The following is a 22473-nucleotide window of genomic DNA, read 5'->3' as shown; positions in this document are numbered from 1 at the left end:
AACACCTGGATAATAAGCCTTGGTTCAGTTTTATTTAAATCTCAAAAGGCTGGGAGATTGCAGCCAACATTCAGGCATATTTAAAACCATAAAGAGTAGAAGAGGGAGAAAAAAAGAAAACGATCCTAAGCAGAAGAAGGAAAAGTGTGTTAAGTTTGCCTTTATGTGAGTCGCCTTGATCATGGCGTCTCTTCGCATTAGTAAAACCGCAAGGCACCCTCGTATGCCTGCCCTCAAGTACATACATGCTGGGCTCACGTCACACTTAAGAACTTCCATGCTTGTTTATTTCTGGAACATTTTACAGTGACTGGGGCATCCAATTAGTAAATGTTATTCCTGTGGCACTGACCTGCAGAAGTTATTGGTGACATAATTATTGTTCAGTACTATATATTAATCAGTACAAGAATATAAATAAACCATTTAAAACATTTGATTATAGAAAAAAAGTAATAGTAAAATGAAGTTATATAGACATAGAAAAAGTTGTTTTACTGGTCTGTCTACTTAGATACCTGAGACACATTGTATTGTGATATATTTGTTAGTTACTAACAGTTTAATGTAATTTAAAAATTATGTAGCAGCCGCAGCAGCAGTATTGTGTGTGTGTGACGTGTGTATACACATACATTCTGTGGTATATGTGCAGGGGCAGGGGACACGTTTGGGTGTCAGTTTTCTGCTTCGACACTGTGGTTCCTGGATTGAACTCAGAAAAACTGCAAGTTAAGTATCTCTCCTGTGCAGCCATCTCTGTAGCCCTTAAGGCAGTTTTTGAAGGAAACAACCTGCTTGGACTTAAACAAACTATAAGCAATGTCAGAAAAGAAATTAGAAGCATGAGATTTAAAATTTTTCCCTTTGTCAGAATATACATTGTTGGTTTTTGTAGTTGCTATCACAAAATTATGGCAATATAATTTCATGAAATATCAGTAGATATTTCATGGTTGCTTAAATAAAGGGAAAAGACACCATGGAAGAACAATAGGGCCAGAATGCTAGAAGACAGAAGGTTCTACTGTTTATAACTCAGAGATTGAGATAGGTTTTTATTTTTTCCTTTAAAATTATTTTATTAAATCATAAATGTACAATAGCTTCTTAACTCTATACAAACACTTAATTTTTTAAAAAGGAAAACATTGTTTCATTATACCATAATCCTGGCTAATAGCTTATCAAGACTCCTGAGAAGAATCTTTAAAAAGATTTCACCTGTCATCTAAAACTTAGAGATTTAACATTATGAAATAAGGAGTGCATCTACAGTTTAGAAACTGTCTCAAAGGCATTTTTCCACAGTAATGTTATTGAATAATCCAATTCATTTACAAAATTCTTTGTATCTGTTCTGCTGTCTTCTGCTTTATGGCTGCATATTTATGCATGAATGAGATAAGAGTTTTCTTAACATTGTTATCTCAATAACCCAAAATTGTCCTATTACAACCTTCTAACTATGGTTCAATGGAGAGTGGAAACACTGGTGGTGGCAGGGACATGGAAGGACCATATCATAGAGGAAACTATGGTCCTAGAGGAAGTGGAGGAGGTGGGGCTATGGTGGAAGGAGACTATACTGAGCTTCTTCCTACCAATGATGGGCTTCACTGTATAAGCAGGAAAAGATGAATTTACTAATTCAAAACCTCAATTTTTCTTATGGTGATGGATATTGATAACTGGCTGTGTGTGTGTGTGTGTGTGTGTGTGTGTGTGTGTGTGTGTGTGTGTGTATTTAGAGCTCAGTAGATGATGTTGGGCATTATTCCCTAGGTAATGCCCAGATTTTTTGGGGGGTGGGTAGAGTCTCTTGTTGGCCCAGGATTCCAACTAGGCAAGGCTGGGTAGCCACTAACCACCAGGGACATGTCTTTCTCCTTCTTTCCCGTTCTTGTAGTAGGAGAATTCACCACCATGCTTGGCTATTTAAGATGGGCACTGATGACTGAACTCAAACGCTAAATTCATCAAGCCATCTCCGGGTCCCTGAGCCATTACAGTCATTCCTGTAGAATATTCTAACATGTCTAGTTCAGTTTCTGGAACATGCATATACTTGGAAAGTAGCTGTTACATTATTATATAGATATCATTATATGGTTTGCTTTGTTTTCTGGGTTTTAGAGACATGGTTTCTCATTTAGTTCTGGCTGCCCTGGACCAAGCTATGTCGATCAGGCTGACCTCGGACTCACAAAGCTATTGCTGCCTCTTCCTCCAGAGAACAGGGATTAAAGACATATGTCCTCATGCCCAGCTTACTATGACCATCATTATTGTTGATATTATTTTACTTGGTGATACATTCATAATTGTAAATTCTAGCCTGGTTACTGGGCCAATGCTATCTACTTAAAGTCTTCTAATAAGGCCCAGGTAGAATGTGATGTCAATATGAACGAGGACAAGGACTGAGGCTTCTGTGACTCCCTTGTTTCTCTCCTAGAACTCAGGCACTGATACTGCATCATAGGAGAGAAAAGGCTTATGCTACATTAGCTATGTGTTATTGGGCTCTGAAGGACTTGAGCTGCTCCCTTTGCTAAGCCAGTTCTTGAATAGAGACAGTGAAGAATGGATCTATCTTTAAAATGTATATAACCACCCTGAAGAGTGGCAGAACAAGAATTCAGGTCTTCCCCCATGACCTTCCAAGCATACACCTTTAAAAGTCAACATTAACTGGTTTTGTGCCTATTTTCAGCAGTGTTTCATAGTATATCAAGGACACATGATATAACAATAATTAATTACATACAACCAGACAAATAAAGAAATCTCAAGCTATAATTCACAGATGAATCATGGTGGTTTCCATGGTAATGGGAAGTTGAGAGTTTCCAAATAGAGCAATCTTATGAAAGAAATACATTTGGTGATTTTTCTGACACTTCATAAGCGGTTAATCAGGATACATCTATCTTGATGACGCCAGAAACTGATGCTTAAGAGAAAATCAAGCTCTTGTACAGTATCTGGATTACCATGTACCTGGCACTGGTCTAGGCAAGGTTGAATTGACTCTTGTGAGACAGCATGCTGCTCAGTTTTTGAGAAGCTCATCCTGTATTAGACCATTTAAAAATAGTGGTGAAAGAGGTAGGCAGGGGCGGAAGTGGGGGGGGCAGCCAGAGCACAGAGCACTGAGGTATAGTAGCCTAGCTAGGAGCATCATGACTGAGCTAAGAAGCCATTATGTTATTTTGTCTTCAAGGAAGACATTATTTATGGGTATGCTGTGGAGTAAATTATACAACACATTATAAGTGAAAAATACAAATGTAAATAAGGCCAATAATGAGTTCTTAGCTAATAAACATGGTTTAAAAAACTAAGAAAATTAAAACAATACAGATAGATTAGTAGGCAAGAAGAGGTACATAAAAGAACATGACAGGAAGATGACACGATGTAGAAAGATACTTAGTGTCAGCAATCTCAGTGAAGGTGAGTAAATACAACTGCTCTGTTTTCTGTGCTTCTTTCCTGGGTTGGACCTGGAGCCCAGTGAGGAGCAGGAAGCTTCCTTCCCTGTGGAAGCTGCCTTCTATGCTGTGAGTTTGTGGAAAATATGACTCCATGCTTCCCAGAGGGGGTGCAACTGCTCACTAAATGCAACTGCAACCCGGAGAGAGGCAGACTTATAAATCATGACCAAAATGAGATATAGCTGACACGGTGACTATGGACTTAGAATCTCTCGTGAAACACACAAACAAGGAGTCTGGACAAATGATTCAGAGATTAAAACCACACCGTACTCTTGCAGAGGACCCTTGGTTGGTCCTTAGCACTCGTGTCAGGCAGCTTAGAGCTGCCTGCACTTGGACCCTAAAGGTATCTAAAACCCTCTGATGGCCACCTGCACTCGTGCACATACACATATTTTATGAAAACAAAAAACAAAAAACAAAAACAAAAACAAAAGAAATGCACAAGCAAGACAAAAACCCAAACCTTAGATGATGAAGATAGAATCTGCCCATCTTGAGGCACTAAGCTCATGGTGTCCTCATTCTTCTGTGATCTCGTATTAGGTAGGGTTTTGGTGTTCTGGGACTATTTAGAAATGACAAGGCTAATTCAGTATATGCAATATAAAAGTCCAATGTGGTAGACCGAGAAGTACAAATTGTCTCAGATAATGAAAAAAAATTGGAGGTACAAAAGTACAGAGGAAAAATACATGAAGATTCGGGAACCTGATGTTTTCAGGTGCTCAGCATGGTCACCTGACGTGGAATGTGTGCGTCTTTGGGAGAGGAAGCAAGAGCCACCATCAGTGGACAATAGCATCTATAGCACCTGTGTTTGAAACTGGTGGATTTTAGCATTGGGTCACACTGCTCCTGAAATAGTTACCAAAAGTAGTCGAGAGCTGTCCATATAATCAGAAACCAAGAGACTTAGCTGCAGCAGGATCCGTGGCTTGCCTTTTGTTCAAATGATTGAATGCCAAGGAATCTTAAATGCATACCGATGATCTAGTGTCCTGTAGTTGTTTGCTTTGGTTGAGCCTTCCATTCTGCAGGGAGGAGGGAAGCCTTCTAAGCTTATGAAGCTCACATGGAAATTATAAGCCTCAGGATGCTCATGAAACTTATAAGACGAAAGAGGTCTTTGCCCGGGCTTTAGGAGTAGTAAACAGTTGCTGGGATATAGACATCTCTTCAGTGAAGCCGCCTGCAAGTGGTACAGGCTAAGCTAGTTCTGTAGTTTTCATGAGTCAGACTCATGAAGTCCAGACTCCTTGTTTTTGTGTTTCACGAGAGATTCTAAGTCCATAGTCACCGTGTCAGCTATATCTCGTTTTGGTCATGATTTATAAGTCTGCCTCTCTCCAGGTTGCAGTTGCATTTAGTGAGCAGTTGTACCCCCTCTGGGAAGAATGGAGTCATATTTTCCACAAACTCACAGCATAGAAGGCAGCTTCCACAGGGAAGGAAGCTTCCCTGCTCCTCAGTGGGCTCCAGGACCAACCCAGGAAAGAAGCACAGAAAACAGAGCAGTTGTATTTACGCACCTTCGCTGAGATTGCTGACATTAAGTATCTTTTTACATGGTGTAGTAGACTTCTCAGGGATGCAAATGGCCAAGTCATATTTGTGTGTGCTAGTAAAACCTCACCCATGCTCCTGTAAATAATCCCAGGTAACTCGTTGCTTCATCAAGTTGTGCTTAAATGGAAAGTTTCTTTGGGTCTGTGGTTACCTTATAATTGAGATGACTAGAAACAGTCTCACTAGTAAAAGCCTTACAGCATATAGGGTTTCCAGCACCCCTGGCAGAAGATGATTATAAATGCTTATGTGTTTCAAGAACTACTTAGAATGAAGGGGATATAATTGGATCCTCTGACACACAGACTCAACCAAGCCCAGTGGCACTCACTGAAGATGCAAATAACATGCAGGGCACCAGGGAGGAGCAGGACCATGGGCATCAATCACGATAAATGCCTTAATGTCTTGCTGGTGCCAGCACCTATCCCTCTACTTATACCTTTTACTTCCTGGTGGATGTCCCATGATTCATATGATCATTTTTTTCTTGCAAGACTGGATATTTTTAATAGTAGGAAATGGATTCTATTAATCGTTTTTCTGGAACCCGACCTCATAGTATTCTAACATCTATGTTCCCATAACCAATGTATGAAGAGAGATTAAATGTAATTTTCTATTCTTTGACTAGTTGTCTCATCTAATTATATATAAGACAATGAATGGCTTTTCCTATTTTGAGGATTTTCATTAAGATAGTATTGGTGGGGCTAAAGAAAAAGCTCACTCAGCAGTTAATGGCATAAATTACCCCTTCGAAGAAAATGAGTTGGGTTCTCAGGACCCATGTTGGGTGGCTCACATGTGTCTATAACCCCAGTTCCTTGAGTTGGTTCCCTCTTCTGATATCCATGGCCACCTGCATTCATGTATACATATTCTTTCAGAGAGACAGGCAGACACAATTAAAAATAAAGCAAATCCTTAAGAGTCAATAATGTTGGTATATTTACCCAATAATTTAGCATGTTCTTTAAATGTTACCTGTTTAATGGAGAGTTGTAGATACCTAAAATAACTGTTTATAAGAAGGTGTGTTAAAGGCTGGATTCATGTGAACATTGACTCGGACACAGAGTACTCAGGCTTTTGGTCAAATTTCATTTCAATTGGTTTTTCAGAACATTTGAAAAACATATTAACATAAATAAAGAGACTGTGTAGAGTAGACTGGTTTTCTGAATGCAGGCATACCTCTTCCAAATGAAATATGAATAGAGCAGAAAGAATACATGAGGATGTTTTTCCTTTCTGAGGATCCCCAAGCTGGGGAACAGGCTCTTCAGGGTTTGGAATTGACCTCTAGGACACATTACACAATGGTTCAGAGGCAGCATCCAGTGCAGACTTCCCATGGGCGTTGTTCCTATGTAATCATATCATTGAGAAAGCTGATGTTTTAAGGAAGGAAGACATAGGAAGCATTCCATCAGCGCCAATATGGGGACTTTAGGAAGTTAAAATAAAAAAGAGAGTACCTGTATATTGGAGTAATTAAAAGAACATGTGACGTTGGAGAAAAATTGTGAGTTATCCATCCAGACGTGAAGGCTATGATGTAGTGTGTGCAGATGAGAGAGAGGTGGAGAGAGTGAAGAGCAAATGAACAGGGTATGTGTGTGAAGATTGTGTGTGTGTATATGTACATGCATACACTCACGTGTGTTGTCTGTATGTGTGTCTCTGTGTGTGTGTATGAACATATGGGGGAGAATATCAAGGCAGAAGAACTGGAGAGACAGTTTAAATCTACTCTATAGCCACTGGGAGAACTTTTCTAAAAGTAGTTTCCAACTTCTTACTATGCTTTCAGCTTCATGAGCCTTCCACAAACAGACCCACACCATGCGCATGTGTAAATGTATGCAAATCTAGAAGGAATTAAGGTTTGGAAGTATTTCCTAAATGAAATGTTGAATCAGATGCACTTGAAAATGTAGCTGCTGTTTGGCACTAATAATGAAATTCACTTCTTACAGTTTTTACTTTTCAGTCTTAGAGAACTTCAGCAAGTAAAATGTAAGTTCATATATTTCATGAAGACTCAATTCACATGATTGAGATTTTCACATGATAAGCTTTAAAAGTCTGTTCTAACTTTCTGTCCCTTTTAAATATTTCATTTGTACTTAAAAATTAATTTGTATTATGAAAACTGACAAAGCTCCACACAAAGTCCTAGCTGGGTTCAACAAGATAAGAGTTGAATAGATGTGCCTTCAGCTTTCCTTGCATAGTGATTAGACAGGACGCAGGCAGAGCTTTGCAGTACAATAATGATGAAAATGAAAATGACCCTTTGGTATTACTTTTAGCCAGCATCTAAAGTTGTATATTCATATTGTGGCTATGTTAGAAAAATCTATATGCAGTGAAATCTTTATGGGCAGTAAAATATGTGGAGTAACCACAATAAAATTTTAAATTAGAAGGACTATCAAATATCCCATATCACCCCATATGCTTTTATTATGCTTCCTAATAATTGTATCATAAATAGAGGCAGCATCGAGTCAGTACAGACTTTCTCAAACATGTTCTTAATGAGACTTAACGAAAATGACCTTTTCATTTCATTTTGTTCAGAATATATGATCAACAACATAAAACAATTTTACCTTTCATGAAATTTTGGAATTTTCTAAGTCTGAATGTCAGCTATCAGAAGATGCTAATGGGAAGAGATCTGATCTGAAAAGTTAGGTGTTCTCCGTCTTTCCTAATTCTGGGTATCTGAGTGCGAAGGTAAACTTAGTTTCTGAGTTTATACACTGCTGTCTCGCTAACATGCAATGTCTTACAATTTTCTTCACTGTGAGACAAGCAGTTTTTTCTTATTCATCTAGGATGCAGGATTAATGTAATTGGAATGTTGTATAGTTTTTAGATTAAAGCACTTAAATCTACGCAATGTGCTTACTATGTTTAGTGGTTATAGAAAGAAGCCAATGAGCATTACTAAGAGGAAGAAACTTGCAAAGTTCACTTTTATTGAATGTCAATAATTTTGACAAAAAACCAGCCAATGCAATTGTAAGTGCTGCAGACACTACTATAAAAAGACATTTATTATCTATATATGTAGAACTGAGTCCTATGATCAGTTCAAATCAAATCAAATCAAATGATTGCTTAAAATATGATAACATCTATAGGCATTTTATGTTTATGCATATAAATATATGTGCATGTATTTGTGCATATATCATTAATATGTAGCATGTATATACACTATATGCTTACATATATAAAGTAAATTAATTTAAAGGGCTTGAGATATATTACACAACTCACATATGGTAAGAAAGATTAAACATGAAGGACATGTTTTAAGTATGAAAAACTGATATCTGCTTATGACTACTAGCCTGTAGTCATATGTTTTGATATGGAGCAGCTGTAGAGCACTGCAGAGGAGTGGAAGATGCGTCCTAACAACAAGGTAGAAGAATCCTTTGAAGAAGGAGAAATAAGATGCAGACCTGGGAGAGGCCAGGATCAGTCCTGAATTGCTGGCTCTTTGCAGGGATTAGTGCCAGTGAGGATTAATTAGGGATTAGGTGCTGCTATGAGTTAAGGGCAGTTTAGCAACAGGGTATCCAATTTCTAGGTGGAAATAGCAAAGCAGTTCTAGGGTGTGATTAGACAGAAAGCAATAGCCACTCGAAGAGGGGGCCATTACCGCATTTACAGCTGCTACCTGACCTTGGAGAAACCACTTTACTGAAGCCTGCAGCTGGCTTTATTTATCACGTGTTTCTTTCAAATCTGATCAGTGACATGTTGTGCCCCTGCGTTTTCAATCTAGCTGACAAACCGAGGTCTGTTTATTTGATTTTTAAATTTAAGAAACCATGCCATTTAGTACTGTGACGCATTTAGTATGCATGAGGTAAAGCAAAGGCCAGAATGTGAAAAATATGGGGCGTGGGGTGGGGGTGGGGATGGGGGGGGGGTTTAGAAGTTGAGAGAGGAGACCTCTCTCCTCTCCCAGAAGAAAGAAGATTCAACACCTACAAGCTGCCTCTTCCAGTGATATAAGAAAACCAATAAAAACACATATGCAGTGTTGTGTGTCTGTCTGCTAGTAGTTCCTGAGACAGTGTCACTGAACTAACTGTGAGGGTAAGACAGTGAGAGGGAACACAGAACAGGGATATGGACTAAGGACTGAATTTTAATGATGAAGTAAATATGAAGTGAAAAGGAGTGTGGTGAGAGAGGGGGTAGGGAAAAAGGGAGGGAGAGAGGGAGGGAGGTATAGAGAAAGAGGAGAGAGAGGGGGAAGAGAGAGAGAGAGAAGGCAGAGAGAGACAGAGACAAAAAGAGGACTTAGTAAAAACGTAAATAAACAGTAAAAAGTAAACACCCATGTTCTCAATTACATCCACATAAATGAATTCAAAATAAAAATTAAGGTCACACACACACATGCATAATGGTTTTTGAAAATAAAAATAGACATAAGTAATGACATGTAAAATGCTCATATGTTACTGTTGTGCTGTCTTTGTCCTAGTTTATTTTCTGTGGCTGTGATAAATGTGTAGAGGAAAGGTGGTGGGGGTTGGTGGTTTGAATAGGTATGGCCTTCATACACTCATGTATTTGAATGCATGGCCCATAGGGAGCAGCACTGTTAGGAGGTGTGGCCTTTTTGGAGCAGGTGCGGAACTGTTGGAGGAAGTGTGTCAGGGTGTAGGTGGGCTGTGAGGTCTTCTTTGCTCATCCTGTGCCCAGTGTGTCACGCAGTCCCCTTCTGCTGATGGGAATTAAGATGTACAACTCCCGGTTCCTCCACCTCCATGTCTGCCTGCACGCTGCCATGCTTCTTGACATGATGATAATGGATTCAACCTCTGAAACTGTAAGTCAGCCGCAATTAAAAGTTTTCCTTAATAAGAGCTGCCTTGGTCAGTGTGTCTCCTAAGTGCAATAAAACCCTAACTAAGACAGGGTTAGCTCATCATTGAGGAAAGCTAAAAGAGGAACATGGAGGCAAGAGCTATGGAAGAACGCTGCTCACTGCTTTGCTCTCTGGCTTTCTTTCTGATAGCTTTGTATACAGCCCAGGTCCACTTGCCTGAGCATAGTCGCTCTGACAGTGGGCTAAGCCTCCACACAGCAATCGTCAACAAAGACAACTCTTCATGGACATGTCCACAGCACAGGCCAATCTGATCAACACAATGTTTCAACTGAGGTTCCCTCAGACAACTCTGGCTTACGTCAAGTTGATGGCTGAAGATAACTAGGAGACACCTGGAAAGGAAGAATGGAACTGAAAACTGATAGGACTAGGGTAAACAAATCAAGATAGAACAAGATGACTTGTCTTAACTGTAGTATTTGTCCATTGATACTAAAGCCAGGGCACTCACAGCTATGGATAAGCCAGGGTCCTTGCCAGAGCATCCCAGAATATGAAAATTAATTCACTACACATGACTCTTAGAGCTCTTTCAACCACAATAATTAAATTTCTCTTAAACTCACTGTCACTAAAATGAACATATTTTTAAAATTATTTATTTATTTGTTCACTTTATACCCCAGTCTTGCCCCTCCTTTCTTTCCTCCTGCACTCCCTCCCTCTTTCTCTATCTCCCCTACTCCTCAGAAAAGGGGAACATCCCCTGCCCCCCCCACTCCCCCCTACCCCCTACAACCTACAAATCACATCAGGACTGAGCATGCTCTTTTCCCTGTGGCTTGGCAAGGCAGCCCTGCCAGGGCAAAGTGATAAAAAAAAAAAAAAAATCAGGCAACAGAGTCCATGTCAGGGACAGTCCTGATGTACTAGGGGACCCATGTGAAGCCCAAGCTGCCAACATCTGTGTAGGGAGCCTAAGTCCAGGCCCTATATTGCCCTTAGTTCGTGCTTCGGTCTCTGAAAGCCACTCTAGGCCCTAGTTAATTTTTTGTTTGTTTGTTTTTTGTTTTTTGTCTTCTTGTGGAGCGCCTGTTACTTCTAGTACCTTTTATCCTTCTCCCTACTTTTCCACTAGGCTCCCTATACTTCACCCAATGTTTAGCTATGAGCCTCAGCATCTGTTTTAATCTGGTGGTGTGTGGAGCCTCTCAGAGAACAGCTATGCGAGGGTCTTGTCTGCAAACACAGCAGTGTATCGTTAATAGTGTCAGGGCTTGGCTCTCTCCCATTGGGTGGGTCTCAGGTAGGGCCAGGCATTGGTTGGATATTCTATCAATTTCTGCTCTATCTTTATCTCTGTATATATTATAGGTAGGGTAAATTTTGGGTTAAAGTTTTTGTGGGTGTGTTGGTGTTTCCCTTCTCTAGGGGTCCTATCTAGTTAGAGGGTATCCTTTTCAGTCTCCAAGACCCTGCCTACTAGGAGTCTCAGCTAGAGTCACCCCCATATCCTCCTCGAAGACTACCCTCAGGTCTTTAGCTTGTCACAGAGTTGCCCACAGTTTCTTTTCTCTCTGCAGGCCCTCTGTCCTCCCACTCCCTAGGTCTGATTTCCATCCTCATTTCTCTCCACATTCCTTCTCCTATCCTGTTCCCTCTCTTCAACCTCTTCCACTGTCTATCCTCTTTTTCCTTCTGAGTGAGAGTTAAGCATCCTCCTTTGGGTCACCCTTATTACTTACCTTCTTTGGGTCTGTGCATTGTAATATGTTTATCCTGTACTATGTGGCTAAAATATGCTTGTAAGTAAGTACATACCATATGTGCCTTTCTGAGTCTGGATTACCCAAGAACACATAAAAAATATCGTCCAATGTGATCTATCAGGATTCATGCTAGGCGTGCAGAGGTGGTTGAATATATGAACTCCATGAGTGTAATCCACCACATTAACAACTAAAAGAAAAAACACTTGACAAAAATCTAATACCTCTTCATGTAAAAAGCCTTGGAAAAATCAGGGATACAAGGCACATATCTAAACACAATAAAGGCAATATACAACAAGTTGCTAATCAACACCAAAATAAATGGGGTGAAAATTAAAGCAATCTCACTGAAATCAGGGACAAGGCAAAGCTGCCCTCTTTCACCATATCTTTTCAATAATGTACTTCAAGTCCTAGCCAGAGCAATAAGATAACTAATGGAGATCAAGGGGGTACAAATTGGAAACATAGAAGTCCAAGTATCGATATCAGCAGATGATATGATAGTATACATAACTAACCCCAAAAATTCTACGAGAGAACTCCTACAGCTGATAAATACCTTAATAAATGTGGCTAGATACAAAATTAACTAAACAAAAACCAGTATTCCTACTTTATACAAATGAAATTAGAGAAACTTCACTGTTCACAATAGCCACAAATAGTATAAGATATCTTGATGTAACTCTAACCAACCAAGCTGAAGACTTGTATGACAAAATGAGCCTTTTATGATTTTCCTGCCTGACCCACATGTGTTGTGTCATTTTTGAGATGTTTGATTTTTACATATTCATAGAATACATACGTGAGTGCACACCAGCCCACAAACACTTACACACATACACATATAAACACAAATATGGCTAAGGTACTGCCATATTCATGATTCCAGCAATTGAAGTCTGAGGAGGTAGGCTTGTGAGTGAGACTAACCTGGGCTACGCAGTGAGTTCCAGACACTCTTGGGCTATATAGTGAGACCCAGTCTCAAACCAAACAAACACACACAAACTCAAATAATCATCATCAACATATATAAACCTACTCATGAATTTGCCTGAATGTTTGCATATATAGACATCCCTCCTTCCTATGCACATAGCCAGTCACCATTTCATTTTCTCCTGAACTGTCTACAGAAGACTGCCATATGAAGTTTACAAGGAAGAAACCCTCTCTAAGGCACCCCATGTCAATTTGGGGATTGCAGTACACTACATAATTTTGCCTGAGAAATCTGTCATAGACTTCATTATTTGTCTCAGCATATCAAGTGCAGGGCTCTGCATATACAATATTTCAAACAATTTTTGATTGGTTGATAGTGACTAGTATTTTAAGATCTCTTTGAGAAATATGTCCACAGCCATAATGCCTACTGGTAAGAAAAGTCACTATTGTGTTCCTGGGTTGTTTTTCTATGTAGATATTGGCTTGTCCTGTTTCTTAGCATTTTTATATATTAAAATAAGATGCATGCTAAAAATACAAGTTTTAGAGATTTTTTCCCCATTTGGATTGGAGCTGAATGGCTTTGCACATTCTTTGGGAAAAAAATAAAGATTGAAATCCTGTTAGCATTATGAGTCAGCTGTCTATATTTATGACATTGGTTTTATGGGGTGCATATATTTATTTGGAAATGGCACCAGAGGGAATAAAAAGATCAAGATGAATGTCTCAGGCTGCCTCTATGTGATACCTTGGCAACTTAACACTTACCAATTCAGGGGTGGGAAAAGTTATGCAAAGACTCAAATTAGCTGTTTCAATTTTGAGAGCAGAAAATCTGAGAGAATATTTTTTTTTATTTTTAACGATTATGGATGTCATTCTAACATTAACAGTTGTATTGTTCTTTTAAACTGGAAGTATGGAGACCACTTGCCACTCTCCTCCTGCAAAATTATGCGTGAAGTGAAGGCTGCTTTTGGAGCTTCACAGCGGGTCCCATACTTCCTTTTCTTTTTCTTGAGGTGATAAGGATTGGAAAAGAACTTTTGCATTCAAGGCACAGAATTCATTTTTGGTGAGATAAATCATATTTGTAAAAATATGTACTGGTTTTAGGACTGATCAATCTAAGAACCTGAACACTGGTGATCTTCATGGTGTCAAAGAAAAAGTGTATGTCTCTGCATGAAAAGATGGGGTGAATGTACTTTCTATGTACAGAAAGGAATAAAAAAAGAAGAGGTTATATATCAAAACTTCTAGGATCATGAGAGTGTTGGATTTCTTGTTGCTGTGAAAGCATATTCAACATAAGTAACTTAAAATGAAGAAATATATATATACATATATATATGTGTATATATGTATATAAACAATTGCAGAGGGTTCAATCTTTTGTGATGTGGGGGTCATATTGGAACGCAGAAGGTTCAGTCTTTCATGCTGTAGATGTCATGTTGGAACAGCTCATATCATGGGAGATAGCAAACAGGGGGCAGCAGAAGCAGGAAAGGGCAGGCCTAGCTTTGGTCTACCAGGACGTGTCCTAGTCTTTTTCTTCCTCTCGCCATGCCATACCATCCACAGTTCTATTACTCCTCAAGCCTCTTCAGAGTTTAAATCCATCAGTGGATGAACGCAATATTTGGGTCAGAGCCCTCATGATGTGTCATCTCTGGCACCACCATCACAGCATTATCGAGAAGTGTGCCTCACTAACCTCCTGGGCATTTGCCCCTACTCTCATCAACTTGCTGGCCAAGCTTAAGCACCATAATGAATGCAGTTGTACACCTGACAACAGGCATCCGGGGTACACCAACTGGTCAGTGGAATGCCTGTCATGACTGAGTTCCTCCAGAATTTGTGACTAAACTCATCCATATGACTATACCATAACCTTGCAACTCAACCCTGTAGCCTACAACATCTCGGATTCTCTGCTTTCTGGAATAGGTTCAGGAAAGGCCAGTCTTGATCCATCATCCTGGAGCTTGTTTTTAAAATCTGAAAGGAGATGTTTATGTGTTTTTTACATATTTTATTTAAGGCCCACTCTGCGAGCTGTAACCCAACGCATGACACTGCTTAGATGGCCAAGAACAGAAGACCAGACAGGCTAAAGGAAGGAAGCGATAAGATGACTCCTAACAATATTCTAACACAGCAATCCATCAGTGCTTCACTCAGCCATCACCAGGGATGCTTCCTCCTGCAGTAGAAAGGAAATAATACAGAGGCCCCCATGAGAACGAAAAAAAAAAAAAAAAAAATGACCCTGGATCACTCAGTTCTAAACGGGCTGTCTTCTTCAACCTTCTCCCCTAAGGGCTCAGGGATGATGCAGAACAGAGGGTGGGAAGATCATTAGAGCCAGAGGGGAGGGATGACACTGAGCAAGTGCTGCTTTCCTGGCAGAACAGGACTGACACCTATGTGCACTCAGAGAGATTGTGGTAGCACACACAGGCCCTAGACATGTGCAATCCAGATGGGATCCCAGCACTAAGAGGGGGAAGTGTACATGTGGTGCCATGCCTAACCAAGAAGCTACCTTCAGCCACTTGCAAAGAAAAAAATAGTTATCTCTGAGGTGTCTTATTGGGTGTACAAAGCACAATTACGTGCAGGCCCCATGCTCAGCAGCAGATGACTAACCTAAAACAAGCTCAGTGATATTTTTGGAGAATAATTTGTCTCATTGATTGTGTGGTCTGTGTCTTTGCTTTGTTTTACTTTTGATATATTGGTCATTTACTTGTATGTTATGGCTTTAGATTTTGTGTTTGTGTGTGTGTGTGTGTGTGTGTGTGTGTGTGTGTGTGTGTGTATGTATGTCTGTATGTATTTCTTTATTTTATTTTTTATTATTACTAATTTTTTCACTTTACATCCCCATTGTAGCTCCCTCCGTTGTTGCCTCTCTATCCCACCTTCCCTCCCTCATGCCTCATACCCCCTCCCCTAGTCTTCAGAAAAGGGGATCTCTCTTCCCCTAATGTCTGACCTCAGCCTATCCAGTCTCATCTGGACTGCCTATATCCTTTTGCTCTGTGCCCTGAAAAGGCCGCCCTGCCAGGGAAGTGAACAACATGTGGGCATCAGAGACCAGGTCTGAAGTAGTCCCTACTCCCCATATTGTGGGACCTACAAGGAGACTGTGCTGCCTACCTGCTACATCTGAGCAGAGGGTTTGTGTCCTCACTGTGCATGGTCCTTGTTTGGTGCTTCAGTCTCAGCAGCAACCCCCTCCTCTGCCTAGATTTGTTGGTTCCATTGGTCCCCTCTATGTCCTTTTATGCCTCAATTCTTCCATAAGACTCCCTGTATATGTATTGTGATTTTTTTTCTTTTTCAATTCTAGGTTTATTCTTTTTAAAGAGAGAGAGGGAGAGATGAAAGGCATTGAGTTGGATATGTGGGGAGGTTAAGAATGTTTGGAAGGAGATGAGAGAGGGGAAACTGAGATAAGAATGTATTGTATGAAAATTCTTTAAACATACAAAGTGGAGAAGAGTAGACAAAGAACTTGTTAATGACTTCTGGCTTGATGCACAAATTCCTGGACACATGTATGCACACATACAAATCATCTCCCTCATGCCAAAACAGGGGGAAAAGCTCTGCAGAAGAACTAGACCTTGAAAACATTGTTTCTCTAATGAAATGGCTACTACACTAAGATTAACTTCTACTCTGTGTGGCCATTAATGGAAAAAGAGCGAGGTAGGAAAATCTATTTGAAGCAGAATAAGATGTATAACACAAGGAAAATGTTTTCAAGTAAGTGCCCAGCCAAGGCTGCAATAGCAAGCACAAGACCAAACCAGTAATACCCAACAGGGATGAAGAATGACCCAGGAAGTCCCGCCCCTAGCTAGAAAGCTACTGCAGTTGATGGCTGCTGGGGAGGGAGAGTAAGTTTTCTTCAGAGAAGCAGCCCCTGAAAGGCTGTAGTAGGTAGTCTTACACTTATGCACATACAGGCAACACTGGGTGGATTCAGTGTCCTGAGGGACGGACGGACAGACAGACAGACAGACAGACAGACAGACAGACAGACAAACAGACAAACAGACAACACATCATGAAGTCCAGAGGAATAGTGCTGTGGCTGATGGGGAGGCAGTGGAGATAAAGAAGTGGGGGGGCAGTCAAAATCCATGATACGATACGTATGAATGAGGTTCTCAATTAAATATAAAAATAGATTAAACTGATAAAACAGAAAGCAGAGGTGGACAGTGGCTTTTTGTTTTTCTCTCCTTTTCCCTCCTTTCTCTTTCTTCCCCTTCATTTGTCCTTCTGTCTTTGAAATAGGCTCTCACCATGTAGCCAAGACTGTCTTTTTACAAATTTATGCCCCAACTTCTTGTTTTCTTTTCTTTCTTAAAACACAAGTAGTTTGATTTCACTGCCTCTACTTCTTAACTGCTAGAATATATTTATTTTTATATTATCATTATTATTATTATTATTATTATTATTATTATTATTATTATTATTATTAATTTTAAGATAATAGCTTCTAAACATATTTGTTTAGGCTGAAATATAACCTAATCCTTCCACCAATCATTTCTGAGTTAGGACTGACAAATAAATTCCAAAGCTTAAGTATGAATACATATGTGTGTATGTATATATACATACATGCACATATATATATTTAAACAATTAACAACTCTCTGAATTTTAAGCTAAAGACATCATAAAATCCTAGGTGATTTTCCCCATGGTATCTCTTGCTTTCCTTTGTTTGAAACTTGTACACAAGTGTGCACATACACTCATCTTCCCCTTATTCTAATTACAAAAATAGTGTGGATGTCATCTGTATTGATGAATGAACATTTTAGGATGTAATTAAAAATGGAATAATTTCTCTTCACAATATATTTATTACATTGGGTGTTTCTCATGTCATTCCCAGGGTGGTGTCTGGGAGCTTCTGGGTCGACCGTTCATTCCTATTGAGTCTTGCAGCCAAATGCCAGTGCTGCTGCAATCTGGAGAGTCCATGGGAAGCAGAGGCTGGAAGCGGGAATGTGGGCTCAGGGAGAAGAGGAAGTTACAGGATAAACCAGCTATCTCAGAGGAATACTGCTTTCTTTACGAAGAGTGGTAACGTGCCGGAGGAAGGCAGTGATTTTCTGTTCAATGCCTAACATGCAAAAGGTAAACTGTAGGACAGGACTTCTGAGCTTCTGCCAGTAGGATATGGCTGAAGTTCCCGTACATTGGAATGCATTGACCAGCACTTTGCTAACCTAAGGAGATTCTTTCTTTCTTTCTTTCTTTCTTTCTTTCTTTCTTTCTTTCTTTCTTTCTGATGTTTATTTCATTAACATCCTAGTTATAGCCTTATCCCTCTTTTCTTCCCAGTCCCACCCTCCCTCCTTCCCTCCCTCCCCCCTCTCTCTTTCCCTCCTTTTCCCCTCACCCTTCCCCTATTTCTCAGAAAAAGGGAATCCCCCCTTCCCATCTGTCCCAACTCATCAAATCCCACCAGGACTGATCATGTCCTCTTCCCTGGTGGCCTGGCAAGGCAGGTTTCTAATGGCTTGTGTCTCAGATTGCTTTTTAAAAACTAAGATGCGTGATTATTTTCTTTTTATGTGTTTGTGGACAAAAGTGTGTCATGTGATTTTGTATCACATCCATGCCTGGGATGCATGGAAGCCACAAAACTGCATCAGATTCCCTGGAACTGGAAGTACAGGTGGCTGTGAGCTGCTTGATATAGGCACGTGGATGTGAACCAGGTCCTGGGAAAGAACAGCTATTGCTGCTGACCACTGGGCAATCTCTCAGCCCCTGATACTTACCGTAACAGCAATATCATCATAGCAATATATTAACTTAGGAGGACTCATCTGTGAGTAAAATTTCAGGCAAAATTCATTTCTATGTACATGTTAGACAATTTTTGATCATCCTTTGTCTCATGGTAAAATGTGAAATATCTTGCCTTTTAATACAGTATTAAAGACATTCTGAGTAAGAGAATTTAATTTCTGAAGTAGCAACTTGCTTATAGGAAATATCTATATCTTGGAAAATAATATGTCCTCATGACAACATATGGGCCTCTCTTAAAAAGCAGGAGCATTTCGAATCCCAAGAGACATTCATTTTTCTAAATAGTTACTCTTAAACTTCACAAACAAGCTAAACAACATATGGGATGATTATGATTTACATAAAATATGATGTGGGAAACATCCTATAAATTCTTGCTAAGTTTGTTGCACAATTTTTCAGTTGGAAATCACAAACCCAAGAGGAGAAAAAAAATAACTGTTTTCAATTTACGATCCCTTTCCAGACTGAGCTGCCCTTTGGGTGACCCCAGCTCCTCTCAGGCGCACTTGCTCTATTTAAGTGCTGACTGTAGTTTTATTTTTTTCTTTAGTTAAGCAAATCGTTTCTGGAAACAAATAATTTTTTTCTATGATGCCATAAAAGAATCCGCGTCAAGTCCCCAAATGTTTGTGATTCTGCCATGTTGACTTAATTCATGGTTATGGAGACATACAGACGCCAGCACAAACAGGTGCCACAACCATTCCTTTATGTCCTGCAAAGGGACTTTCCCCACGGGATCTGTAATGAAAGTAAACAGATCTTTCTCCTTTACCCACTCAGACATCAAGAAGAAGCCTGCTCATGGTTATGTGTGATGTTTAGCTTTGTGATGAGAACCAGGGTATAGCACAGATTCCTACATCTTGAAGTGGTATTTTCTATATGTAATACAATCACCACACCAATTTTTTTTTCAAAATTATAGTTTAAAGACAGTCACATCATTTCTCTCATTCTCTTTATTCCTTTTTACTCATCCATGCCCTCATCCCTTAATCTCTCCCAAATTCACGGTCTATTTTTCTATAATTTTATTGTATACATTTTAATCTTTCCCCTCGCCCCCCAGAGCTGAGGAAAAAACCCCAGGGCCTTGCCTTTTGTAGACAAATAAATACTCTACCACTATACCCAACCCCAAACTCTTGTGTGGATTTTTATAGCCCAGTTATCCTGCAGGTATGGATTGACGAAGAGTAGGAAACAAGATGGCAGAGCTGCTGAGCCTGGAAACCATGCCTGATTTCCACATTGCATCCACTCATTTATTTGTCTGCATGTGCTCTGTGTTTATCGAAAGTACTGATGGAAAAACTCCATGCCTCACCTTAGGATTTCAGCAAAAACAAGCTGGGCCACTGGGGGTTTTCATGTCTTCAGCCTGTCCTATCACTGTAAGACTGTATGCCTTGTGCTATTGAGGTATATTGTGGTGCTTAGCATTCTACCTTCAGAGAGCTGCCAAGCTTTAAATGTGATAATGCACAAGAAATTGCTTTGGAATGAATACAACACTTAAATAATATATATTCTCCCTTCTTTGCCTAGCCTATCAAACTGAGTTGCCTGTGGATAACACCTAAGAGTTCCTAGAAGAAATATACCTGTGATGGAATTCACTTACCCTTAATTCCCGAGGCAGGACTGAAACTGGCATTTCCTTTGCTGTGATAGAATAACTTACCTGGTACATGCCCTCAACTTTTCCTTTGGAAAGCAAAGCTGCTCACCTGGATCGCTGTGTCTGAAGATCCTTTCTGTCTTGTGGCTCTTTCTACATCCAGTCTTCTACTGTGGACCCACTCATTAAGTCTGGTATAGAGATCCGTGCTAGTGATGGGAAAACTTACAGTACATCATTTTCATTATTGGAAGTTTCCCTCTATTTTGTTTTCTTCATTTCTTCAATGCCCCTGCCTCCATTTAGGACAAGGCTCCAGGTCTAGGTGGATACAAGCTTAGGGCAAGACTTTTTTTTCTAGGGCGTTTGTTCAAATAATCCCAGGAGTTGTGGACAGAGTCCAGCAGAGAAAGAAAGATAGCAGTGAAAAGAGAAAAACAGGAATGTATAAACAATAAGGATAAGCCAGAAAGTGTACTAAATAGTATGTTTATAAAACAAATTTCTGGAGTATCGACATTGCAAATTTAACAAGAAAATGAAGCAATCCTTCTCTGGTGCTTGCATTCTTTCTGAATTGTCTTCCTTGATGTTCCTTGGGCCTTGGGTTCAGGATTTGTGTTGTAGATGGATCAATTAGAGTGTTGTCAGGAGCTACACTTATCGTTAGCTGTAAGGAAAAATATTTGTGATGAAGTTAAAGATTATGCTTGGCTAGTAAAATTCTGGTTGTAGGTTCTTCTTTTCAAGATTTATGACCTCATCATCCCTGGGTAGTTGGTAAGGTTTCAAGTACAAGGCATGCCTTTATTCTTGTTGAGCAGGCCTTATGTCCATTCAGAGAGATGTCAGTTACAATTAAGATACGAGTGTGACAACTTCACTCTTAGGCTTATTATACCATCTGTGCTCATTGCTGCAGCTTATAGGCATCATATTGGGGTAGGATTACCAGTTATAAAACCGAAAACACTAACATTTATGCAAAGGCTAAAAGGGGGAAAAACATTAAAAAATTGCAAGGCTAAGTTATGCGATTAAAACTATGTTAATTCTACACCCAAAATACTACATCATGAAAACAAAACAGGGGATTTTATATTTACCTTTGCAACGAAAAAGTTTGCTTTATATAATACGACGTGTAGAAAATGCAGGGGTGTTGTGAGAGAGAGAGACTGCACTCAGCTCTTCTTTTCTACTCCACTGTGTGCCCTTTTACCTGTCAAGACAGAAGAAAGTTTTTAATGAGCACATAGTACGCTGTGACGGTTATAGGGGGACGCGTAGTTGGAAGACAATGCAGTGAAGCAGAAAATGGCTCTCAGGTAATGCTGAATATAATATGGATCCATTTATGCCAGATGTAAGTGTGCACAGGCAGTAGCTGCTGTCGGGCATGCATGCACATATTGAGGTTTCTGTCAAGTGTTTTTTTCTTTATATTTGCTTATATTGTTTGTTTGTATTTCCCTTTTATTAATTTTATATTTTTACTGTGAGCATATTGTACCTCCATAATCATAGGAAACACAAAATGGAGCATGCTCTGTGAAGTAACAATGGGCATCCAGTCTACAGATCTGCTCTTAAAAGCCAAAGGCTGTCTTATCTCATTGCAGCCCATGTATCTAGCAATACACATTCATATGTCATTAGCAAATATTCTAGTACCCATAAAAAAGGCACAAAATATAACTTACTCTAAAAAAATCTCATTACTGTGAAATATGATTAAAACAAATAGGTGACAATAGAAAAAAATCACAATCCCATTTAAGGGATTGAAAAATATTTTTCAAGTTGTTGAGCTATGATGGAACAGTAATTACAGCAAAATTTCAATTTCTGATAAAATTTATTTTTGTATTAATTTTTTCACACACACATAAAAATTTAAATTACAACTTGAAGGAGAGTGAAGGAAGCTCATTTGCCTCATATATGCTCTAGGAGCAAATGTGGGTGACGTGTCCTGGCTGTGTCACAGGAATGCAAACACATGTGCCCATCCATATGCTTAGTCAATTTCAACTGTGTCAAGAGTTGCTTAGCAACACAGTGCAGAGATGGGTGAGGGTGCTACATGAGCCGGTGTCAGAGATGATGATGTCTCCTTTAAGGAAATAGATAGAAGCCCAATTTCCAAGCTGTGTTTACTGTGTGAGTACAGAGCCCAAACAGCCAAGCAGTGCATGTCACAGCTTTGTGATCAGGGAGACATCCTTTCTCCGTCTTATTTAGCTATCTTATGTTTCTAGTGAGATATAAGTAGCCATGCTTCTGAAACTCACATGTGTGTGCATG

Source organism: Acomys russatus, chromosome 9 (assembly GCF_903995435.1).
Source record: "Acomys russatus chromosome 9, mAcoRus1.1, whole genome shotgun sequence".
Classification (NCBI taxonomy): Eukaryota; Metazoa; Chordata; class Mammalia; order Rodentia; family Muridae; genus Acomys; species Acomys russatus.
Note: the sequence above shows the minus strand (reverse complement) of the source record.